The sequence below is a fragment of the Lissotriton helveticus genome, chromosome 4_1, assembly GCF_964261635.1.
Source record: "Lissotriton helveticus chromosome 4_1, aLisHel1.1, whole genome shotgun sequence".
NCBI classification, from domain to species: Eukaryota; Metazoa; Chordata; class Amphibia; order Caudata; family Salamandridae; genus Lissotriton; species Lissotriton helveticus.
In genome coordinates this window covers 456,447,717-456,464,396 of record NC_136063.1, presented here as the reverse complement: position 1 = coordinate 456,464,396, position 16,680 = coordinate 456,447,717, and positions in this window count along the sequence as shown.

The following is a 16,680-nucleotide window of genomic DNA, read 5'->3' as shown; positions in this document are numbered from 1 at the left end:
GCTGAACAGTAATGTTACTTTCTCGGCCTCCTCCTGGTCATTCATGACCTCCTCAAGGGGTAGGGGTAGCCTGCTTAAGAAATCTACCACTTTGTTCCTGACTCCTTACCCCAGGCCAGTATTCGACCGTGTGATTGTAGTCCGGCAATTTGACTGACATTTTGCTGAGCCTGGGGGAAGCATTCTGCAGGTCAGATGCTGAGAGGATTTTGATAAGCGGTTTGTGGTCTGTGCGTAAATGTATGTTGTATCCCCAGACATACACTCTGAAGTAGTTAAGAGCCCACAAACAGGCAAGCATCTTGTGTTCAATCACTGTGTACCTTTCCTCAGCAGACGTCAGTGATCTCGACGTAAATCCTACAACCCACTCATTGTTGTTTGATTCTTTCTGCGCTAGCACAGCACCACGCCCTTTATTACTGGCATTGGTGGTGATGTAGGTCTGGGCTTTGGGGTCAAAACCTTTAAGAAAAGGTGCATTGCTTATTTCCTTTTTGATGATATCAAAGGCATTCTGACACTCCAGGGACCACACAAATTTGACCTTGCATTTTAGTAATTGTCTCAAGTTGTACGTTTTTTCTGAAAAATTGCGAATTAACTTCGATTAGTATTCAGTTAAACCAGAAAAGCCCTCACATCATCTTTGTTGGAGGGGAAAGGAGCTTTGAGGATGGCATCGACTAATCCCTGCTTAGGTTTTATGCCCTCCTGACTGATGGTGTGGCCAAGGTAAATCACTTTATTTTGGGGAAATTTGCATTTGTCCAATTCACCTGTCAACCCATGCCATTTCAGATTTTCAAATACTTGCTTTAAGTGTTCATCATGTTCCATTTGGCTGCAGCCCATGACCAAGATATCGTCCTGGAAGAACCTCACACCAGCAACGCCCTCAAAGATGGCTGCAGCCGAAGCCAATCCAAAAGGTACCCTAGTGAAACGATAACAGACAAATGGCGTGATGAAAGTCGTGTACTTTCTGCTCTCCACATCAACGGTACCTGATGGTACGCAGACTTTAAATCTAGATAGAAAATATATTCATATCTTTCGTAGCATTGAACATTTCACCTATGCACGGCAAGGGGTACTGATCAACAATTATGTTCTTATTTAGGTCTCTGAGATCTATGCAGAGTCTAATTTTCCCATTGGGGCGTTTAACTACCACCAAGGGAGAAACCCACTCTGCGGATTCAACCTTTTCAATTACTCCATTGGTGACCAGTCTGTTAAGTTCCATTTGTACATCATCTCTGACAGGAACAGGTAAATGTCTGACCTTGTGTAGGCACAGGGAGGCATTGTCTTTTAGCTCAATTTTGTGTTGGAAGCTGTTGAGTAGCCCCACTTTTCCTGAAAGCACTGTGGGGTAGTCTCTGTGTAGGGTGCTATTGCATGCATTGTCATCCTCGATAGACAGAACAGGGTCATTGCTGTTTGGGTTGAGAATGATCCCTAGGTCAAACGTGATCATTCCAACCCGAGACGGAAGGTCCTTTTTTATCCACAAAGAGTTTGCAGAACGCTTTCCTGCTTTTAAATTCAAACTCCAGTTCACAAGTCCGTATGAATTCAATGTTATCCCCAGTGTAGCTCTTAGCAATTACATTGGATTTTTCAAGAGAAGCACAAATTTTACTTAGAAAGTGCTGCTTCCAGACATTTTCGTTAACAATTGTGAATGGGGAGCCAGAGTCAGCAACTATGTTCGGAGGCACCCCACCCATTTTGATTTCACAAATTGGTTTCTTAACCCTAGTGAGAGCAAGCTCCAGAATGTCGTATTCAATTGAGAACATGTAGTTAATCTTGTCTGACCCTGAATAATCAGACTCCTTCGACCTGGAGTCGTACTCGCCCTGGATGTGTCTAATAGGCTTGCTACGTCTGAAGGAATTCCTATTGCATACTTTTGCAAAATGCCCCGTCAGACCACTAGACGTGCACTTCTGAAATCTGGCTGGGCACTTTTTGAAGTCAGCTAAGTGAGAAGAAGACCCAGAGCGATAACATCTTCGTTCAGTGTCTTAATTGTATTTTTTGGTGTACAGATTTTAATTGTTGTGTTTTTTCTTGTTAAACTCGCCTTTCTTGTCACCCTCACTTGGATTTTGGTGAGTACATTGGGCTCATGAAGAACAGCTTTGGCACACCAGCCCGTAAGTTCCGCATCTTTAATCAAGGCGACCACCTCTTTCAATGGTGACTCACCATTTACCCATAGTTTGTCCTGGATGTTGGGGTTACTGGTGTGCATTATAATTTGGTCATGTAATTGTCCAAATCTGCATGTTAAGGCTAAAGCACTTAAAGAGGAAACATACTCATCAGTGCTCTCATTTTTACCCTGTTTTCGCTGTGAAAATTTGTAGCGGTCAACCGCAACGCATACAATCAGTGAAAAATGAGCATCTAAGTCATCCAAGGCGTGCTGAAAAACATTATCACCCTCCCTCACCTTCTTCTCGATCTGGTTGTAAGTTTTTAAACCACCTGGACCGAGGCAATACAATAATACTTTCTTTTTCTTTTCAGGAGTGAAATCCTCATCTTCAACAGTTTCGATGTAGTTGCAGAAATATTCCTTCCACTCCTTCCATGGCATGCACAGTTCTCCCTTGAGTGGAAGGAAGGGTTGTGGCTGGGAGAGATACAAAGAGCTTAGGACTGATTCGCTCTGAATACACAGTGGAAGGTGTGGTTCGAACTGACAAACGTGTGCGTGTCTCTATGGGAGGAAACGCACTGTCGACTAGTCAAGTGTGTGTATCACTGGTGAAACAGACCCACAAAGTGTGGAGTCACACGTTTAAAAGTCAGACTTGACTGATGAAGATGCCCTCAACTGTGTGCAGGATGCTCTTTCAAGTGTGTGCATCAGTGATGAGAAAATATGTGTGAGAAGATTTCAGCAGTTTGACGATGTGATGACACAGTAACTTCAGTGTGCGTATCACTGGGACAGTGAACGCACTGAATGGCTGAGAGTAGTGGTGACAAGATGCCACAAAATGGCCGTTCTGTGTGCTGTGCAGCCCAAATCAAAATGGCACCGGACGTGTGCGTTTCAATGATGTCATGCGCTCTTGAGAAGTGCGTGGTGGCTTGTCTCTGTGAGGGAAGCGTCAGACCTGGAGGTAGGTGGGAGGTGTTCCCTGACAGGAAAATCAGCTGGCTTTTCTCTGTGAGGGGAGCATCAGAGCCGGAGGAAGCGGGAAGTGTTTCCTGACAGGAAAATCAGCTGCACACAGGGTCAGCGAGAGGCCAATAGCAAGATTTCTGGAGGCAGAAGCAGGCAGTGGCGAATTGCGTGCGGTGAGCAGAAGACAGGACTGTAGCGCCAGTGAATGCTCAAGAACAGTGAAGCATCGGGAGGCATTGACCCCTCAACACGCTCGCAAACTGCGCAGGTCTCGCCGTGTGTCAGATGAAACATCTCTCCAACCACATGAAGGGAGAAACCCTGGGTAGGGAAGGTGCAGCAGGACTCCTGGAGAAAGCCGGACCGCCGGAGACAGTAGGACAGTCGGAGACAGCACACAGGACCGCCAGAGATAGTAGGACCATCGGAGACAGCACCTCATAAATTGGTCAGGACGTCTCGTAGCGTTAGCAGGTTTGTGAATCTTCCAAGGTTTCACTCTTATAAAAGAATGACTTGTAACAGGTCCCGCAGAGACGTCACGCATGCCGCAGTGGGGGCTGTTGATGAAGTCCGCTCATTGCCACTTGTAGAAATGAAGCGGAGGCGTGTATGTGGGTTAAGAAGTTTATTCTACAACAGCCCCACACACTGTGCGGTTCACAGGAGGGGATCAGAATGACGTTGGGACCGTTGACAGTCAGGGATGATGTTGGGTTAGAATGTGGAGAGCCAATGTGAAGAGAGAGAAGGGCATTGGAGGCTCTTAAAAAGGAGATTCTGTAGACAATTACTGTCACGCGCCAGGATGGCGCGTGGCATTAACTGTGGGTACCACACCCATTTATGTATCATAGCTCCTAAAAATCGTGCAATTCTTACTGCAACATTAAAATCTGGGCACACATCAGGGGTACAAGTGGGTAGACCGCGCTCAGCCACTATTTTCACAGGGTGGACACCATCTACCCTATGAAGAAGTTGTGCCCTAATAAAAGATGCTGAATTTGTCTCGGTGTAGGTGTCAGACACTGGGACACTTTCAAAAGTGCCTGCACGTTGTCTGCTTTCGTTCACGGCAACAACGTGCAGGCGTGGAGGGGGCTTTCATATTTTAAATTTCTGCTGGCCCATGACAAAGACCATACTTAAGGGGCCATCAGGCCTCCTTTTATTGAACATGCTGGCTGGGAGCTTTATAGAGCCTGCAATCAATGGGAAACAACGCACAAAGCTTATCACTTCACAGGTATTTAAGAGAGGCGTGCTTTTGACTTTGTTTAATCCCTTTATAGACGCAATATATATGTAAGATAAGAATGTCAGATGTGTTGGTCTGTAGCAGTATTTACAGAAATAACAATTTTAATACCACTATTTTGTGTAATTGACTTTTATAGCGCTACTTATCCCAATGCATGGTGTCAGGGCGCCTTACATCATACGTAAATATACATTGATAATAAATCATATGTGTGAAAATCAATGTACAAGATGTGTTACGTAAGACAGTGAGGGGTAGTAGGTGTACAAGTCACATGTCCTTCATAGCTCACTGTGCTACATTAGAAGGATTACAGTTTATGAACTGCAAGTAAGGATCTTTGTGTTAAAAGCAGTGACCCACTCAACTAACTACATAAAATAAAAATCTGTCATCTGCATATTAAATAATGTGCTTTGCAGGAGGCACATCAAGCCTCTATGCTACTGTGATTCAAAGCTGGGGCTAGACAAAACAGAGATCTCCCTAGCAAATGCCTTAACATCCAGAGTTTTCTTACCATTATTATATTCGGAGATATAACGGTCTAAGCAGCAGGTGCCTTAACCCCACACAATATTTTAAAATGCAGACCTTGCAACCAATTAAGCAGAACATATTTACTGCCACATTTCTCCTTGCTGCCAATTACTTTGTGGCAGAGTTTTAAAAGAAAATTGAGGTCCAGATTTTGTGTCAGTTTTTTGGCACTACCCCAATGCAAAATCTTGCTTGTTAAATTATGTGATGCCCTCAAATGTACTCGTAATAGAACTGCTAAACATATGCCTGAGGTGTAAAGATCTGGTGTCACTTCCTGTGAGGTCATGAGTTATGATGTCACTTTCTGTAATGCCATGAGCGATGTCATGCGCCGTGATGTCGTGTGCCATAATGCCACTGACATACTGCCTAACTTGGTTAGTCCCCCCAGTTCTGTTTTTTAGGACTTGTGCCCTACTTAAAATAGTGCATATTCGCCAAAGTGCAAATGCCTCCTGTCTTGAATTAATATGCTATTTTAAACAGATACCTTCTCATCATTGACTAGCAAAGGTTCTCAGCAACGAATTAGAAAGTTTATTGTTTTTTTTCAATTTTGTAGAATGCATCACTGATTTACATGCTTAATGTTTTGGAGAAGGAAGCCTCCATTTCTCGCCTGCTTTCATTCATCATTCATTCATTTCGTTCATTCCTGCTTTCATTCATCTCTTAGTTTATGGTCTTATTATTAAACAATGGTTGGTTTATTTACAAAGCTGAAATTTTAGGATCTCACATTTATCATGGTTGATAAATTGATTAGCTGTTGCTCTCAAATAAACACCACGAATCAGCTTCACAGCTGATAAAAACGGAATACATTTCCCTCCTCTAATTCCTGCACATTTATTAAAAACATACACAGCCAGCAAATTTGGAAAATTTTGTCTAGAGCAGCTATTCTGTTTCCTCCGGGAAAGCATCGCATCTCACTTGTTACATGCTGATCCCATGCAATGTAAGATAATTGCATTGTGTATTGATATCAGAAGATGCGACTTGAGCGTAATTCTGCTTTCACGTGAGTTGAAGATAAATTAGAACAGTGCACTTGTTTTACTTCAGTCCTAGAGGAAAATAATGTATATTGTGCTTCACAGCGCTTCATACTTAGTAATTGGACGGTAAACAATGTTGCAACATGAGCAGTATTGTATAAATTGCACCAGTCATCCATATTTTTTGCACCGATGACTGGGCAGTTTTGCAGTGGAATTTGTGCAGTGGATGGGTCATGGTGGGCTTTCCTGGCGCAGCTTAGAGGTAGCGCCTGTTTTAGGCGCCTGCAGGGTGTAAAGTGAATCCCTTAACCAGGTATTTCTCTGAATTGGTGCTTTATTTCCAGAAAGCACATTTCAGAATTATAACAAGGCAAACCTACAAACGACACACTGTTTGAAAGATGTACTATGGCCCAAGAAGGCACTTGGCAGTGGTCCGATAGTACAAATACAGCGCAAACATTGCCCTGTCACAAATCCAGGTGTCACACTTGGAACGTAAGTAAACCAGTGAAGGGATGCTGTTTTAAGGATTAATAAAGTGCTTACTTTCGTCTCTTGTTGGTTTATTTTGGGGAGGTGACAAACGTAAGCAAACGACATGCAAGTGATCAGTGAGCATAACCAGGGCAGCGTTACATTTGAGAAATGCCCATTTCTGGACCTCAAGATGATGCTAATGCTTAAATGAAAACAGACCTCTGTGTACTGGTTACCAAAATAAAACATGCGTACTACAAGTTAACCCTTAGATAGCAGCAACCATAGACGATATTTGTAATGTCATTTACAGGAAACAAGTCTACTTTGACTGATCCCAGCGGTATGAGGGATGAGGAGCCTAAAATAGAATATTTAAGTATTATGTAAAAATAAATTAAAGTATATGGTATGTTGAATCAGGGTTTGCACTTTCGATCCAGCGCTGGGCCAACCCTCTTACCATCTTTTATCCGATAGACCTTTTTCACCTACTGAGAGGTAAAGGGAGTTAGCATTTAACAACAATCTCGTTAACAGTACAACTCATTTACCTACACAATAAGGACAAGGAATCAGTGACTATAGTTAAGAAGGTTTATTAAAAGTTAGCAGTCAGGTTAAGGTTAAAGAATCTCAATACCATCATGTGAAGACACAGAATAACAACTGGATAACCCAACCTCCGAAAGAAGTTCAGGTGTACCAGAATAAGGCAGACAAGATGTTCAGTCACAGCACTACAAAGGATCAATAACAGAATTTGCTACTCAGAGAAGAGTTTCTGGCAGTGCAAAGTTGGTAAAATAATAAGTGCCAGGGCCCTGTCTAGGAGGTCACTGCAGCTTGCACCACCCATTGCCCCTGATTCATCACTGCCAATGATGGTACCAAAACAACTACTAACTATCTCGCTCCTGCAAGTATGACAGTTCTGACTCTTCCAGGTCTTCAAAGCTTTAGGAATGGCTGGGAAGGCATATTTTGTAATTTTTTTAAGTATATTGTATTTATAAACAACCGTTGTTTTGCTCATTTAGAATAGCAGTGCCACTATGTGGAAGACTGCCACAAGCGCCAGTGTTGACAATTAAGTGCCAGTGCCAGGCACCGGAAACCCCCGTCTCAAATTAAGCACTGGTTTCTAGTGCTCTCTTCTATACATGGGTGATGTCTAAAACCATCTAAATTAAGTCCAAACTAAAAAGGATGGTTTAAAACCGAAAAGGATCTTTAAAAAATCAGGAAAAAATGCGGGGCAATATGGGGAGGTGCAGGAAGGTGTTAGCATTCCAGAAGCTCAGTCAAGAATCGTCTTGGGACAGGGAAATGAGTGTTAGCCTAAGCCACACTCAGCAAGAGTCAAAGGGAATGAGCATAGAGGTCTATACATCTCAAAGTCCAAAGGAAAGTGCTGTATACTCAGACAGTGTGCACACCAGTTATTAGAGCGAAAGTCTCCAAAGCAACACCCCTCTGTTCTCATCAGCAGGGGCTCAGTAGTCCTTTTGCATTCTCATGTTGTGAGCTGCAACATTCCCCAAATATCCCAAGCCAAACCTGGGAACGATATTTTGCTTGATTACCTGCGATTCCTTGCAACATTAATCAATAGAAATTTTCACTTGACGCTCTAGCTCTGCACGTTCTCTGTCAAGGTCTTTTTCTCAGGCTCTCTTTCTCGCTAGTACAGCGCTTCATCTATTTTAAAGCTAACAAACCATGTGAATTCACCAGCAAGGAAAAGACACACAAGCAGAATATGGAAAACAGCATTTTGTGCAGAAAGACATACTAGCCTCGGCATGACAAGGTTAACTTATTAAATCAATGGTGCACATTTACTACACATGTGTACATTAAACCACAAATGAACGGAAAATGTCAGTACAATAGGTTCAAGTAACACATTACATACAGATTAAATAACTTGAGTACATGTATGTAAATGTGATAAAGAACTACAATATGAATGCAAATATGTAACATTAGTGCACACATTATATAAGTGTTTCTTGTTTCTAAAGTAAATACAATTTAATAGCGTAAAGATGGCTTTATTCCATCACCTAAACAATCAATTTCAAAAGCTTTATTCGACAGTGAGTCATAAAAGCACATACAATACAAACCACTATCAGGATACACAATAAATAGTACATAGACAATACACAGAATAAAACAGTATTAAATTCCATTTGGTTATTGTCGAATAAGACGAGCTAGTTAAAATTCGTGTTTAATACAATAAAAATTAATTCATAAAATAAAGGCAGTATTAATATCAATGGGCATAGTAACTAGCTAGCAGCAGATGGCAATAAAGTGCGTGTACGAATGATCCAGGCCCACCTTAAAAATTTGGCTACAGCAATAGCGATATATGGAGAGCAATCTGATCCTAGTATCCTTAGAGCTTCTAAATGCCTCAAAGTGCCAAGGGTCTCAACCATTTGCGACGTGGGGCAACATATAAGGGGCATACAAAAAATAAATGGGCTATAGACTCTACCATGTCTAAACAATTATGACATTTTTCATCTAGAGAGGACGCCCATTTATGAGTAAAAGCTTTAACTGGTAAGGTACCAACCTTGAATTGAAAATACAATTTTCGATCTGGGGGGCTCTCAATTATGTCCCAGTATGCTTCACAGGACGGCCAAAATTTATGGTCTAAAAAGCGGCCTGTCAAGTTAGTGTTCATACCGGACCGGTAGGATGATATCAGGACCATTTCACAGTATTTTTCTTTCAATTATTTTTTTTGTAGGGAAGGTTGCTGTATCTGGTTCATCTCATAGTAGCCTTAAATCCAACTTTATCAAAAGAGACCTAAGCTCTTTTAGCCACTGGATTTTATGAAAGCGATCTGCCAAACTCACATCCTTCAAACCCTGGACATAGTGTGTAAGTTCAGGGGTAATCCAGATTCGCCTCCAATACAAAAGTGGGCGTAGCCTGGCTATGTCTACCACATTTTTTCTGCCTAGATCTAATAGAAGCGGAACCATAGGTGTGCTTTGGGGAACACCAACTAGACTACGTAGGAATTTATTCTCAGCTTTTGCAAGATGACTCAAGTTATTAGATCCCCATAACTCTGCTCCATAAAGGGCAGAGCTTATCACTTTGATGTTATATATCTCCAAGGCTGGAATAATTGGTTTAGTGAGAGAGGATTCATGTTTTTAGAGAATAAAATACCTACAAGCTGGTGGAATTTTAAAATGGCCATAACAGTGTGGCTTTTCCACCCCATGTTACTCTGGAGCAAAATACCTGGGTAGGTAAAGCATCCACCTGCTCTAAGGGAGTGTCGTTCAGGAGGATTCTACCTTTGAAGGGTTTATGCTGGTTCAGGGACATAAACTTAGTTTTTGTGGTATTGATTTCAAGCCCACGCAGATGGCAAAATTCCCCAAAGGCGTTGACCGCCTTCTGCAGGCCACTCGGGGTCCTGGAGACGATCAGGGTGTCGCCCGCGAACATGAGGACAGGTACACGAACCCCAGCTATAACAGGGGCATCAGTAGGGGATCTGGAAAGATGGTCCACTATTCCATTGATGTATAAGGAAAACAGGGTGGGGGCCAAAACACAGCGCTGCCGAACACCACGTTCGACAGGGAATGAATCGGTAACCTCACCCTGTGTCCCCCATCTGATCCTAGCAAAATTGTTCTCATGTAAGCGGACGAGGAGGGTCAATAACTCAGGGGCCATCCCCAATTCAGCAAGGATTCTCCAGAGTTTACAACGTGGGACCAAATCGAAAGCCGATTTCAAGTCGCCAAATACAGCGTAAAGTGTCCCTTTAGACAAGACCACATTCCTCCAAAAAATTGTAATAAAGCAAAAGACTTGGTCAATGGAACTAGTGCAAGAGCGAAAGCCAGCTTGAAATGGGGATAGTATATTATATTCCTCTACCCACGACTGTACTTTATTTCGAACTAAACGACCCATACGTTTTTGTGCTGAATCTATTAGGCAGATGGGCCAGTAGTTTCTGGGGAAGGATTTATCTCCCTTTTTAAAAACTGGGATTATTTCTTCTCCCTTCCACGAGAATGAATGGGAGCACCCTTAGCCACCGAATTAGCTAACAAAGCAAAATACTGGCACCAGGTCGGTCTATCTCTTAAAAAAACATCGGCAGGGATACCATCCATGCCTGGGGCTCTGCCCCTTGACACTAAACGAACGCTAAACTAACATCTTTAGTAGTAAAAGCTGTCTTTGATAAAAGATAGAAGGGGGTAAAGGGTAATCCTCCTCTATCGGGCTACAGGCATACTGGGGCTTAAAAAATTCTAACCACTGGGACTGGGCAACATTATTTTGAGGAGGTTCTGCCAGTCCTCCCCTGTCCCATTTAACAATATTCAAAATTGCTTGGACTCTTTAATTTCACAAGCATGTTTCAGATCCCGCCACCTATCTTGGTCCCACTCTCTTTTTGCAACCCTCTGGATGTATCTATAGGAATCCCTTGCCTCCCTCACTCTAGCGGCATTCTTAGACCTTAGTTCCACACTCAGTTTACGGCGGGCTAATTTACAGGATTCGTTATACCACCTAGCCGTATGGTGTTTGTACCTCTATTATCCGTTTTTGAATCTTTTAGAAAGAAGGATTTTAGCCTAGAGAAGAGATGGTTAAGTGCCTCTAACATGATTTGGGGAAAATCCGAGTCACTGGTTTGGGTATTTAATTGGGACAGTTCGCTCACGACTTCCGCTTTAAGCGCATCCAATTTTACTGTGTTTTCAATAAATGTATTCCATTTAACATGGCGCATGTTGTTTGAGGCAACAATGTCAAGAGTGGACATCCCTCCCCTTGATGGCTCAACTCTATCCCCCTTTGGAGTTAGAAATGTAGAACAAAGGGGGTTGTGATCACTTTCCAGTTGGGGTTTAATAACCATGTCCACTAGGCTATGCCATAATCTTATGTCCACCAACAAGTAATCTATGCGGCTACTATTACGTCTATTATCAAATGTGTTCGCTCCCTGCTGGTCTGAAGGGGTTCGCCCATTTGCTGCTCTAAGGCCTCTTTCTAGGCACATAGCTTTTAATTGAATTGCGGCAGCTGACCATATTTTTATCGCTGGAACTTCAAGTTTAGGGATTCCCCATCTATGATCCTGGTCTGCAGATAGATCCTGGTCTTCTTGGCCAAGTGGTTCATAAGTAGTGTTAAAATCCCCGCCCACGATCGGGACTATGTGGTCTGGAAGAGCCTCTAACTGGGAGTCAAGAGCGACTATTACCTCAGAGGTATGCCCCCAATTATTCCCCTAGCATAAACGTTAAAAATAGCTACCCAGCGATCATGGCTTCATTCAAGCCTGACCGTCAAAATATCTTTTTCAGGAGACCCAATTTGCTGAATTTTGCAACGTAGGCTCTGACGGACCCAAATTATCAAGCCACCTGCAGGACGGCCTTTTGTTTTTTTTTGTTGCGGGGATATAAAAACTAAGAAATCCTACACGGAAAACGGGGACCACTGACCAAGACTTCTGAAAAAGGCAAATGTCATGCTGGTCTATGAATCTACACCATTCCGGGGACAGTAGTTTGTTTCCAATTCCTGCAATATTCCATGAGAGCAGGGACACATTTTCTTTAGTTTGCAAGGTTGTACTAATATTTAAAGGCCTCTCTATACTTGCTAAAATGTCACTCTCCCTCTCTAGAATTTTCCCTACAGTGGTAGGTTTTGGGATTGGTGTGCTTACCGAGTTTCTATTCTTCGTACAAGCTCCTAGATCTGTGATGGGATTCAAACATTCCACTAAGGGGGTATTAGATTCATGGGTGATCCCATTTCTAGTCAGAAGGCTAGCCAGGGGACGGGCAGATGGTATGTTAGCTAGGTAGAAACCCACATTACCTTGCACCCGAGAATCGTTAGCTCGGGCGCTCAATGATGTATTTCTCAATGGGTTACTAGTGACCACCTGTAGTCAGTCGCATTCCTCCATATCGGTCAGGGCTCCAATACGATTTCTCAGGCCAATTCCATCAAACAGAGTTGGGGTCACCCTCCCATATGTCAGGCATGCGAGCGAACAATTTGGCCTTGACCTCCTGGTACTCCTTAAATACCATTCCTATCATAGAAAAATTCTAAAGTTAATGGTATTATTGCAGAGCTCCTTTTTTGGGGAGGGAGTAAATTTGCCAACACTTCAGTTAACACTTGAGGGCTAGAAAAGTTCATGGCTATACTATCCCCCCCAAATCTTTTCTTATGGTGTCCCACCCATGACACCCTTCTGGCCATTATAAATTCCCAAGCTAATTGCTGGCTGCCCCTTTCAGAAATCTTCATGTTCTTAATCAGCCAATGCAATGCTTTATCGATTAATGTAGCTGCTGATTCCACTGGGCCTGGGCCCAAAAGAGGGGCAATAGCCAGAACAAGTACTAATGGGAGTGCCTCTGGTATGAACTGGAAGGCCGCTTTCTCTTGGAGGGGTTTATATATGTCTGGGGAGGCGACTGGTCGGGTAGCAAGGGGGACCCCTTTCTCTGGGTTTACAAGCTCGCCATTGTGTTTTGGGGCAACAGTTTCAGGAGCTAGATCCTGGATGGATAATCCATCCGAAACAGAGGGAAAATGAGATGTACCCTTACTTAAAGGCATCTGTGCATCCTACCCCATCGGCATAGGTAGTTGCCCAGCATTCTCCTGAGGTGCTGTGGCTGATATTAAGAAAGAAACATTCGATGGGGGAATCGGACCCCTATTTGTTACAAAGCTATGACCCTTTCTTCAATGGTCATGATTGGAGCCAGAGTTGAGTCTAGTTTCTCTTTAAATGTTACCCAGAGCGAGTTGGATAGGTCCTCCAAAGAAGGCTGGTTAGTGGGGAGTGATTGTTTAGACGATTTAGACTTTGATTTAGGGTGCCTTACCACCTTCTGTTGTTTCGCCTTACTAGGGGGAACCAGACCACCCGCTCTAGTACATCTCCTCGTGATCGGCACAGGCCGTGGAGGAATACAGAATGGAGCATCTTCAATGCGACCTGAGGGAGATACATTTTGAGACTGGTCATGACAACTCATAGATGTACAGGGTGGCTCAACCAAATCTATCAAATCCCGTGGTAGCCCTGGGGTTGAAGTTAATGGCTGAGAATTAGTACCCTCTGGGATGTCATGAACCATAGCAGTAACAGTGCGTCCTGGGTCCATGGAAAGCCGCCTTTCAGTTATTTTGATTTCATCAGTAAGCAAGCTAGTCACTTTAGGGTTGCCCCTCCCCCTCCATTTAGTTTTTGTCCATCAGTTCTCTTCTTTCCCATAGTAGCTTGTCAAGTGAAATAAAGTAGGACAGTACCTTTCCTCAGAACAGATGTTGGAGGGGGGCCCAGCCCGGCCTCCTCCGGCCCCTGACGGCTACAGACGGTCCCGCCCTTGTCCCGGGCTTCTCCCGGCGCCGCCCGCGCGCGTCCCGCGGGCGGGAGGCATTCCTCGTTCCTAAAGCGCCTCCGGGCGCATCGGGAGCGTCACTGGTGCGCCGGTGCCCGGGGCAGCTGGGAGATGTAGTTCCCGCTGCTGGTGCGTCCGGCGTGTGATGGAACTACTGCCGTTGCCCTCACAGCGTGGAATGCAGAGAGGACTGTTGCCGTTGCCCTCACGGCGGAGATGCAGGTAAGACTGTGCCGTTGCCCTCACGGCGTGGAAAGTGATGTGACCTGTAACCCCCATCACCTAAACAATAAATGTTGTTTAATACAGTTAAGGCAAACAATACATATCTATACATCTCTAATCCTACTGTGAATTAACTGCAATAGTGATGTTAAATGCAACACTTTATATGTATATCGTTCGGACACACAGAGTGCATGGGTTAAGTGAATGTATATGTTGAAAATTTGTGATGTGTAAGGATGGAGCCAAAATTACCTTGCTCCACTAGGTAACGTAGAAAATGTTTATTAAAATATACTGTACCTTCAGACTTATAAATTGCATCACAAAACACCCAGAAACAGCAACAACTGTACTTCAGTATCCCTGTGTTATGAGTAGATTGAACAGTCTTGAGATGGTTCAAACTGTTTGTGGAAAGCTGCTTGATCAGAGTGTATTGGCAATGTCCCATCTATGCAGCAAGTTTCACAAAGTGTGCAATATCCCTTTGCTTTAAAAATCTCTTGCTTGTGGGGATGTTGCATGGGAGGCATTACCTAAAATTGGAACATGGGCATAATATGCAAAAAAAACAAAGGACATCATTCTGAGAAACCAGATAATTCTGATTTGAGAACAACCATTTTACACATGAATCAGGATTACAAGTATTGAGAAAATGTCATATGCCCAGATATCACTAATGTCCCATGGTTAACTGACTAACCCCAAAACACTCCCACCCCACAACCAAGGTCATTGGTAAGACGCAAACAATTTTCGTTTATGGGTTATGGGGTCGTAAAAACTCAGCCGTATTTATTCACGCATAAAAATGACACAAACATTTTCATATTATGCACAGTAACCCACAATTTTATTTACAGGGATTAAATGGCTCACTTTAACAGAGACTTTAATACAGGCATTTTTCCGAACCCTAATTAAAGCATCTTGCTCCTGTGCATCCTCAACAAATGACTTGAGTGTGATTATGACTGGTCCCAATGTCCCTGTTCTAAAAATCTTGTGCCCAATCAAAATGGACCTGGCTGGGTCCCTCCTCAGGGGAGGACCCCCACCCACCTATCTCCCATACTGGGTTACTACTGTCCATCTGCCCACTAGGATACCTACGTCGGGCAGCCCATATACTCTTCATTCCCCGCCCCAGCTGCAGCCCAGTGCACCTGCACAGGTGGTTGGCTGGAAAGGACCGCATATCAGTGACTGTTCCAAACCCTGCGCCCCTGCAACCTCATTTCAACTCACTGCCAGTACCCCTTGGGAGGTCCTGTGACACTGCTGTTATCTTGGTCTAAAAGGAAAAGGATGACTTGCATGGACCCAAAATGTCCCACCAAACATGACCTCACTTGCCACAGGCCAGTATGGTTGACCTACTAACTGCAACTCCCCCCCAAACACGCTAGCGTAGGTTACCCATCAACCAAGCCAGTACGTTATCCAGGAACATTTCATTACCAATCTTGACATGTGCACCCTGTCCTGCAAGAAAAAACGCTCACCTTTTAGCAACCTTGAGGTATAGCTGACAGCCTAGTTGACCTGAACAACTTACCAATCCTATTATTTACTCACTTCACCAATTCGCTGAGTACCCTGACCATCTTACCACCTCTCCATTCTAACATGGGAATGATATTGGTCACACTAGCATGGCCTGCGGGAATTTCTTTGCAAGTCTACCAATCTCTGATTCTGCCAGTTCCAACAAGCTCCTCCTACCGATCCCCTTAAAGTCATTGCCCGCTAAGATGCACCACAATGAGCCCTGGAGGTGTACACCATCAGGCAACAATTTGTCTAAAGCAGACCTCAAATGGGCCAGGTGCAGTCTCCCTTGACCAGAAAAGGTCAACCGATATTTAGCGTTCCTTGTCCTGCCTATGAAGCCACCTGTGGTATATAAAGCCTTTGTGCACTGAACAAAAGAATGGCCCAACACCAGTACTACTGTAACCTCTGTCAGCCCCACTTTCACAGGAGTCATCAAGTATTCATGTGGCTGACTCAAGTCTTCACGCCTTCCACCTGTATCAACAGGAGAATAGAGAAAGAAGAAGAAGAAATTAACGGCAGGCTCTACAACAAGTGCAATCTTAAATAATGCTTGTAACAATCAGAAGTCCACCCGCCAATCCTTTGCATCATCAGACCCGCGAGCCCCATCACCCTTGCAGCAGTGGTGGTCCCTATCCTAAAATAATGTGACCTATATTCAGTGGGATAAAAACCCGCAGGTCTCAGGGCACAGTGAAGTATCTTACAGAACAGGAACCTGGTCAAAGGTGTCCCATCCCCATGCATCAGGAGGGGGCCCCCCTCTACACAGGGTCAGGGTCCAGAAAAACCTTGCAATTACATAGTGGTCAACATTCATTACCTGGAACTCTATGCAAAAGAATGTGGTCACCCCTACCAGTCTGATCCATCTTGGAGCAGAGAATTGTGATCACCAGGCAGCCATCCAGCCACTTTTTGCCAGCATATTGCAAACCCCCATAGGTGTCTCTCTTGTTCTTGGCTACCAGGTCACCCACATTTAAGGCCCCA